Source organism: Dipodomys merriami, unplaced genomic scaffold (assembly GCF_024711535.1).
Source record: "Dipodomys merriami isolate MVZ:Mamm:240054 unplaced genomic scaffold, mDipMer1.0.p SCAF_63, whole genome shotgun sequence".
Lineage (NCBI taxonomy): Eukaryota > Metazoa > Chordata > Mammalia > Rodentia > Heteromyidae > Dipodomys > Dipodomys merriami.
Genome location: NW_027206213.1, coordinates 7,253,809 through 7,261,967, shown reverse-complemented (window position 1 = coordinate 7,261,967; position 8,159 = coordinate 7,253,809). Strand labels below are relative to the sequence as shown.

Sequence of the window (8,159 nt, the reverse complement as noted above, 5' to 3'; positions counted from 1 at the left end):
TTGTTAGGTGTTCTGATTTTGGAAGAAATGAACAAATGAAAGCTAGTAAATCTATTTCAGTGGTTCTCAACAGAGAGTTAATTCTTCCCCATAGCACACATTTAGTAACATGCATTGTTTTGCATAAATATTGTCACTAGTCAGAATCAGAGCATATTATAGAACATGAAGGAAAGTAATAAAAGAAGTATAATACTAGCAAGGAGACATTTCTTTTGTCACAACTGGTCAAGGATGAGTGCTAATGCTATGTAATAGGTAGCAGTTACAAAGGCTGCAAAACATCTTACAATCACAATCACAGAACAACATGTTACAACTAAACATTATTCAGTCCAAAATTTCAATAGTTCAGGGACTGAGAATTAAAAAACTTGAAATTTTCCTGGCCCATTGAGAAGGAAAAGGTGGAAAGAAAGAAAGCTAGAACTCCAGAGGGATTAAGTACTTTCCATACTTCACAGTAAATAGGAATCACCCCAGAGAGCTATGGAAATGCACATTCTGATCAGGGCCTGAAATTCTGAAATTCTAGCATACTTCCAGGTGATGTTGATGACAAAACTCCATGGATACACTTGCACGTAAGACAGAAGATCATGCCACTGTGATTGGAGTAGGATGAGTACAGAGATTCCTTGAGAATTTTAACTGAGAAGACCCAAAACTTAAAATCTGGAGTGTGCAAATTTGTACTGGGCTCATAAAAAAATATGTTATTTTGGGTACCCTGTATTTTGTAATCTTTTTCTCCTGGGAGAAGTTTTAAAGTGTATTTCTAGAAGAAGTATTTCAGAAGAAATTCCTCTCTGAGAAGATCAAATTAGCATCATAAATCCATTAGTAGAAAAATCTCAGTGCTTCTCTCTGCCTTCAGGTAGTATTATGTTTAAAGCCGTTCAAACTGATTTCTTAGTGCTTACTGAGAATGGCATATCAAACAGCAGTTAGACCATAGGCCCAGACAGATCAGAAAGGTCAAGGTAATAATAAAACAGACGTATAATAGTAGCTAACATTATTGAGCACTCACTATTGCCAGGAACTTTTCTAAGTACTTTGTGATATTTAATCATTTAAATTTCACAGCCACCCACAGATAGTAACTATTATTGTTGGCAGTTAAGATAGTGGAGCTAGACACAGCAAGTTAAGGTATTTAAAAATACAGAGAAAAGAAGACAAGCGTACCCTGATACAAAGAAAGGAAGGGGGGCTGGGAAGGTGGCTCAGTGGTAGAGCGCTTGCCTTGCATGCATGAGGCCCTGGGTTTGATTCCTCAGCAACACATAAGCAAAAGAAAAAAGCCACAAGTGGTGCTAGCCTTCAGCTGAAGAGCTGAGGGACAGTGCCCAGGCCCAGAGTTCAGGCCCCACGACCGGACCCCCCCCCAAAAAAAAAAAACAGAAAAGAAGGGAGGGAGGAAAGAGAAAAAGGGAGAGGAGAGGGAGGAGGAAGAGAAAAGGGAAGGGAAAGGGAAGAGGGGAAGAAAGAAGAAGATGTAATGAAGAGTATGGAAATTTCTGAGAAGGAATAAACCTTTTTAGTTCTTATTTTTTTCTATCTGCACATAAATTCTAGAATGTTGGGAAAAAGAAAAAAAAGAATCCTTATCTCCTAGAATGACTAAACATTTAGTAAAATAAGATCTTTCATTTTTTCTTTTTTCTTTTTTTGCCAGTCCTGGGGCTTGAACTGAGGGCCTAGGCACTGCCCCTGAGGTTCTTTTGCTCTAGGCTAGCACTGTACCACTTGAGCTTCAGCACCACTTCCGGCCTTTTCTGTGTATGTGGTACTGAGGAATCAAACCCAGGGATTCATGAATGCTAGGCAAGCACTCTACCACTAAGCTACCTTCCCAGCCCCAGGATCATTTTTTTCTAACCTGACCAAATTGGAAACTTTTAAGGTTCTCTTAAAATATACTTCAGTGCTATGGTTAAAATCTCAAAGGAAAAGAGTTAGCATAAATCCTGGAAATTACTGTGTTTTATTTAACTTTTTCTCTTATGTAATATTTCTAACCATTCTGTTATATTTTACTTAGAAAATTTGAAAAGCAAGAAATTTATTTCAGTACCAGGTACTATATTTGCTCAGGAATATTTTCGGAATATTGTCATAATTTAAGGGATATTGTCTTAAGAATGGTCTTCTATGATTTACCAACACAACTCTTTTCATTTGTAATTTAACTACAACCTAAAGATACTCAAATAATACTAAACCTTTTAAAATATTTAATATGAAATGAAAAATATATAAATTATAGGTGATTATAGCCATAATTTTAGACATTCTAATCCTCTGATGAGGCCATAATGTGACTTATTTAAGAAATGCAGAAACAATATATGAGATCATATAATATACAGGGAGACAGTGAGGGAACACTGTATGAAAGGAAAAGTAGGGGCTGGGAAGGTGGCTCAGTGGTAGAGTGCTTGCCTTAAATGCACGAGACCCTGGGTTCAATTCCTCAGCACCACATAAGCAGAAAAATCTGGAAGTGGTACTGTGGCTCAAGTGGTAGAGCACTAGCCTTGAGCTGAAAAGCTGAGGGATAGTGCCCAGGCCCAGAGTTCAGGCCCCATGACCAACAAAAAAAAAAAAAAAAGAAAAGAAAAGAAAGAAAGAAATGAAAGTACTCATTACTTGACTCATGTAATTGTAATCCCTCTGCATATCACCTTTATTTACAATAATAATAAGGTAAATTAATTTTTAAAATATATTTTACAAGCTCCTTTTATAATAGTTGTTTTATTCTAGGTATGTAAATTGTTTTTGTTTATACATATGTTCATTCCTCTATTCCTTCTCAGTCTGGGAAAACTGAAAAGAAAGAAAAGGGGTTATTTTTTGGAATTGGAAAAGTCCAAGACAGTTCTCACTTAACACATTTCAAAAAAAGGACATGGCATTAAGAGTTTCAGCTTAGAGCAAAAAAGCCAAGGCAGAGGGTGAGGTCTAAGCTAAAACCCCAGTCAATACTAGGGAAAAAAAACAACAAAAAAAGTTGTCACAAAAGGCTTCTTTAGGGCTGGGAAGTTGGCTCAGTGGTAGAGCGCTTGCCTTGCATGTCTGAGGCCCTGGGTTCCATTCCTCAGCACCACATAAGCAAAAAGAAAAAGCCGGAAGTGGCGCTGTGGCTCAAGTGGTAGAGCGCTAGCCTTGAGCTGAAGAGCTGAGGGACAGTGCTCAGGCCCAGAGTTCAGGCCCCCACAACTGGACCCCCCCCCAAAAAAAAGGCTTCTTTACAAGACTCTGCATTTTGGACACTTACTCTTTTCTACCTGGAGAAAGAAATCTGGAAGTTAAGGTAAGTCATAAACATCTTGAGCTTGGTGCTGTGACTCACTCCTATAATCCTAGCTACTTAGAAGACTGAGATCTGAACACCAAAGTTTGAACTCAGCCTTGGCAGAAAGATATGAGAAACTATTTCCACTTAACTAGCAACATGCCAGACTAGATAAGATAAAAATCAAGGAGAGTAGAGGTTTAAGAAAGAGTAAAATAGGGGCTAGGAATGTGACTTAGTGATACAGTGCTTACCTCACATGCATAAAGCCCTGGGTTCGATTCCTCGATACCACATAAACAGAAAAAGCGAGAAGTAGTACTGTGACTTAAGTGGTAGAGTGCTAGCCTTGAGTATAAAGAAGCACCCAGGCCCTGAGATTAAGCCCCAGGACTGGAAAAAAAAAAAAGGTAAAATAGGACTGAAGCTATTGCTGAAATGGTAAAGTGCCTACCTAGTAAACGCCAAGTTCCTGAGTTTAAATCCCAATACCACCAAAACAAACAAACATTGGAACCTGTATTTTAAAAAAATGCCTGACACAGCTGGGAAGGTGGCTTAGTGGTGGAGTGCTTACCTTGCATGCATAAGGCCCTGGGTTCAATTCCTCAGCACCACATAAGCAGAAGAAGCCGGAAGTGGTGTTGTGGCTCAAGTGGTAGATTGTTAGCCTTGAGCTAAAGAGCTGAGGGACAGTGCCCTGGCCCAGAGTTCAGGCCCCACGACAAAAAAAAAAAAAAAAAAAAAAAAAAAAGCCTGGCACTGGTGAATCATATTTATAATTCTAGTTACTCAGGAGGCGGAGGTAAGAAATATAGAAATTTGCTGGGTGCTGGTGGCTCAGACCTGTAATCCTAGCTACTCAGGAGGCTGAGATGTGAGGATCACAGTTCAAAGCCAACCCAGGCAGGAAAGTCCCAGAGACTCTTATCTCCCATTAGCCACTAGAAAACCAGAAGTGGTGCTGTGGCTCAAGTGGTAGAGCACTCGCCTTGAGCTGAAGAGTGCAGGGACAGAGCCCAGGCCCAGAGTTCAAGCCCCATGACCGACAAAAAGAAAAAAAAAAGAAAAGAAAAATTGAAGTTTGAGGCCAGCTTTGGCAGAAAAGTCTCAGAATTGATACCTGCACCACCCCCCCCCCCAAAGAAATGAAACACCAAAAAGCCAGGCTGGAGGCATGAGTCAACTTGTAGAATGCCAGTGGTGCAAGTGTAAGACTTGAAGTTCAAAAGTCTGGTATCAGCAAAAAAAAAAAAAAAAAAAAAAAAAGCCAGTACCACTGGAGGTTATGGGGAACCTCATATGTATTCATTTATGCAAATATCACTGTAAAATTCCCTTGTACAATTAATTTATTAATATTTTAAGCAACTTTTTAAAAAGTCCTCAGGTACAGCTAGGAAGGTGGTTTAGTGGTAGAGTGCTTGCCTAGCATGCATGAAGCCCTGGGTTCCATTCCTCCATACCACATAAACAGAAAAAGCTGGAAGTAGCACTGTGGCTCAAGTGGTAAAGTGCTAGCCTTGAATAAAAGAAATTCAGGGAAAGTGCCCAGGCCCTGAGCTCAAGTCCCAGGACTGGCAAAAAAAAAAAAAAAAATCCTCATATATAGTGAAATTTTGTTGTGTCATAATATTATGAATACATGAATTCAAACTAAAATGATAGTTGGGCATGATGGAACATATCTTTAATACCAGAACTCTGGATCTGAGACCAGCTTGGGATATGTAGTAAGTTCTATAGACAAAGCAAAACAGCAAAAACCAAAACTAAAATAAAACATAACAAAAACCCTAAAATGATTTGTTCTTTGCCTACAGATACCTATTCTATTAGATACTAAAAAGCATTTTAATCTGTGTCAGTATTTTCACCTGTTCTGAGATCATTAAGCCTGAAGTGTTCAATACAACTTAAAGTCTTTTCTGCATAGGTCAAATTATACCAAAGGATGCGCTGAGTAGTTTGTCTAATAGTTTAACCATAGGTTTTCTGTGGAACCTAAATATAATTTTTGTTCTCATCATGAATGCACCACACAGCCTTTTCTTTCCAGATTGTGTTTACACCACGACAAGCAGCACTTCTTTCTGTTTACTGGGTAACAATAGCATTCCCCAGCTGGGGGTTTGTAGTATATTTGGGAAAAGAAGTAGGGCTCAAGGTGAGCAAATAAAGTGGGCGAGGGTGTATGAAACTTAGGCTGAAGTAGACGGTGACACTGAGACACCTGGGCCACCACAGCTACACAATATCAGGCAGAGAGGCACCAGTTGAACAGGAACCATATGTTTTCCAGGAGCTGAGACAAAACAAGCAGTAAGATATGCCAGACTGAAGCAATAGAAAGCATTGCTGGGCGGACCTTCTCAGTAAACCAGGCGAGAGACTTAATTACTCACTTTGCATTCCTCCAGGCAGAGCATCACCTCTGTGAGCAACCAATAGGCTCAAATCAAGAATGACACTGGTATAAACGGCCTCAGCTTCTTTTTGTTTAAGCAGTATGTGGCTCTCTTTATCACATGTGAAGATTTCAGTTTTCCAGCTAGAAGGAGAGGAAACAAGGAGTCCAAGAAACCCATGCTATACAGATAGTCCAGGGCTTCAGAAAGCCCCCAAAGTCCTGTACCTGTTCTAGCATTAGAGAATCCAGGGTAGCCCACTATGGCTGAAGCTTTCTGAGGAATTCATGCTTCCATTGCCATGGCTAGAAAGCCTGGAGGTAAGTCAACTGAATTCTTCCTCTAAGTCAGGAGAACTTGTCCAATCTTTTTTTTTTTTTTTGTCGGTCATGAACTCTGGGCTTGGGCACTTTCCCTGCGCTCTTCAGCTCAAGTTGAGCGTGCTACCACTTGAGCCACAGCGCCACTTCTGGCTTTCTAGTGGTTTATTGGAGATAAGAGTCTCATGGACTTTCCTGCCTGGGCTGGCTTTGAACCGTGATCCTGAGATCTCAGCCTCCTGAGTAGCTAGGAATCCAGGCGTGAACCACCAGCGCCTGGCTTTGTCCAATCTTATATGATAGTAAGGTTAGCTCTGAGGTTACAGAAAGACACAAAAATACAAGAACTAGTCCTTAAAGTCAGTCTCTGCAAGGGACAGTTGGACATTTAAATACCTGCTCATCTTTTCCTCAGAAAAGTTCACAAATTCAGTTGTGTGCTAACAGGTCAGACCTGTAATTCTACCTACTCAGGAGGCTGAGATCTGAGGATTGTGGTTCAAAGCCAAGTTGGGCAGGAAAGTCTCTGAAACTGTCTTCACAATTTATCATCAAAAAGCCGGAAGTTGAGTTGTGGCTCAAATGGCAGAGTGCCCACCTTGAGCAAAAAAAAGCTCAGGGACAGCACCCAGGCACTGAAGTCAATCCCCAGAACCTGCACCAGAAAGAAAAAAAGTCACATTGGGTGGAGGTCACTTGGCCAATGTAATGTAAAAGTACATTGAATGCTATTATATTTGACATCTGTTTTGAAAACTCTTGTCATTTTGATACGTTAGAAATGGCAGCAATATGTTTTTTGCTTTCTACACAGAGAAGCTTGATTCCCTCTAGAAATCTTGCCTCATAAAATATTGAACTATGATTCCTGAACTTATAGGACAAGCCAACCCACAAAAAGATAATGTCATTTATGCTAGCAAAGGTCATTATAGTTAATCAATAAGCCATCAGCAATATAATAAACACACAGCTTATGTAATGAATGCTCTGGATCACTTTTCAACTTTTACTTATTTCCAAAAGTTAAAAAGTGATGACAGAGTTCCTGCCGCTCATACGCTCTGCGGTCATCATGAGGGTCACGGGCCTGATTAGTGGTGGGAAGGACAGCTGCTGGACATCAGATTGTTGCTTTAGCAAACTTAAGACCAGATGAAAACCAAGTGGGAACTGATGAATTGGACAGCTACATGTATCAGACAGTGGGTCACCACACCATTGATTTGTATGCAGAAGCAATGTCCCTTCCCCTCTACCGCAGGACCATAAGAGGCAAGAGCTTGGATACGGGACAGGTGTACTCCAATGTGAAGGTGATGAGGTTGAAGACCTCTATGAGCTTTTGAAACTTGTCAAGGAAAAAGAAGAAGTAGAGGGGATATCAGTAGGAGCCATACTTTCTGATTATCTGCGTGTTCAAGTAGAAAATGGATGCAAAAGGCTGTCTTCAGCCTTTGGCTTACCTTTGGCAGAGGAGCCAGGAGGACTTGCTCCCAGAGATGATCGAATCTGATATTCAAGCTGTGATCTTCAAAGTGCCAGCTTTGGGTTTAGATCCAGATAAGCATCTTGGTAAAACCCTGAATGAAATGGAGCCTTATCTCTTAGAGCTTTCTAAGAAATCTTGGAGTTCATGCGTGTGGAGAAGGTGGAGAATATGAGACGTTCACTTTGGACTGCCCTCTATTTAAGAAGAAAATAATTGTGGACTCCTGGGAAGTAGTCGTCCATTCGGCTGATGCATTTGCACCTGTGGCCTATCTACGTTTTTTAGAGGCGCACTTGGAAGACAAGCTGTTTCCTGTTCCTGACAACTACAAAACATCCAATGATAGACATGATTCATGAAAATGACATCGCATTTTTAAACTATGATGCCAATCTTTTTCCATTCCTTTTTTTTTTTTTTTTTTTTTTTTGGGTCCGGTCGTGGGGCCTGAACTCTGGGCCTGGGGGCTGTCCCTCAGCTCTTCAGCTCAAGGCTAGCGCTCTACCACTTGAGCCACAGCACCACTTCCGGCTTTTCTCTTTTTGCTTATGTGGTACTGAGGAATCGAACCCAGGGCCTCAGGCATGCAAGGCAAGCACTTTACCACTGGGCCACCTCCCAGCCCCCCTTTTTTT

At 40.7% G+C, this 8,159-nt stretch overlaps 1 pseudogene; it reads left to right on the top strand.

Annotated features, from left to right (window-relative positions):
* The first annotated feature begins 7,107 nt into the window (after nt 1-7,107).
* LOC138815198 (diphthine--ammonia ligase-like) lies at nt 7,108-7,883 on the top strand (annotated as a pseudogene).
* Nucleotides 7,884-8,159: the final 276 nt, after the last annotated feature.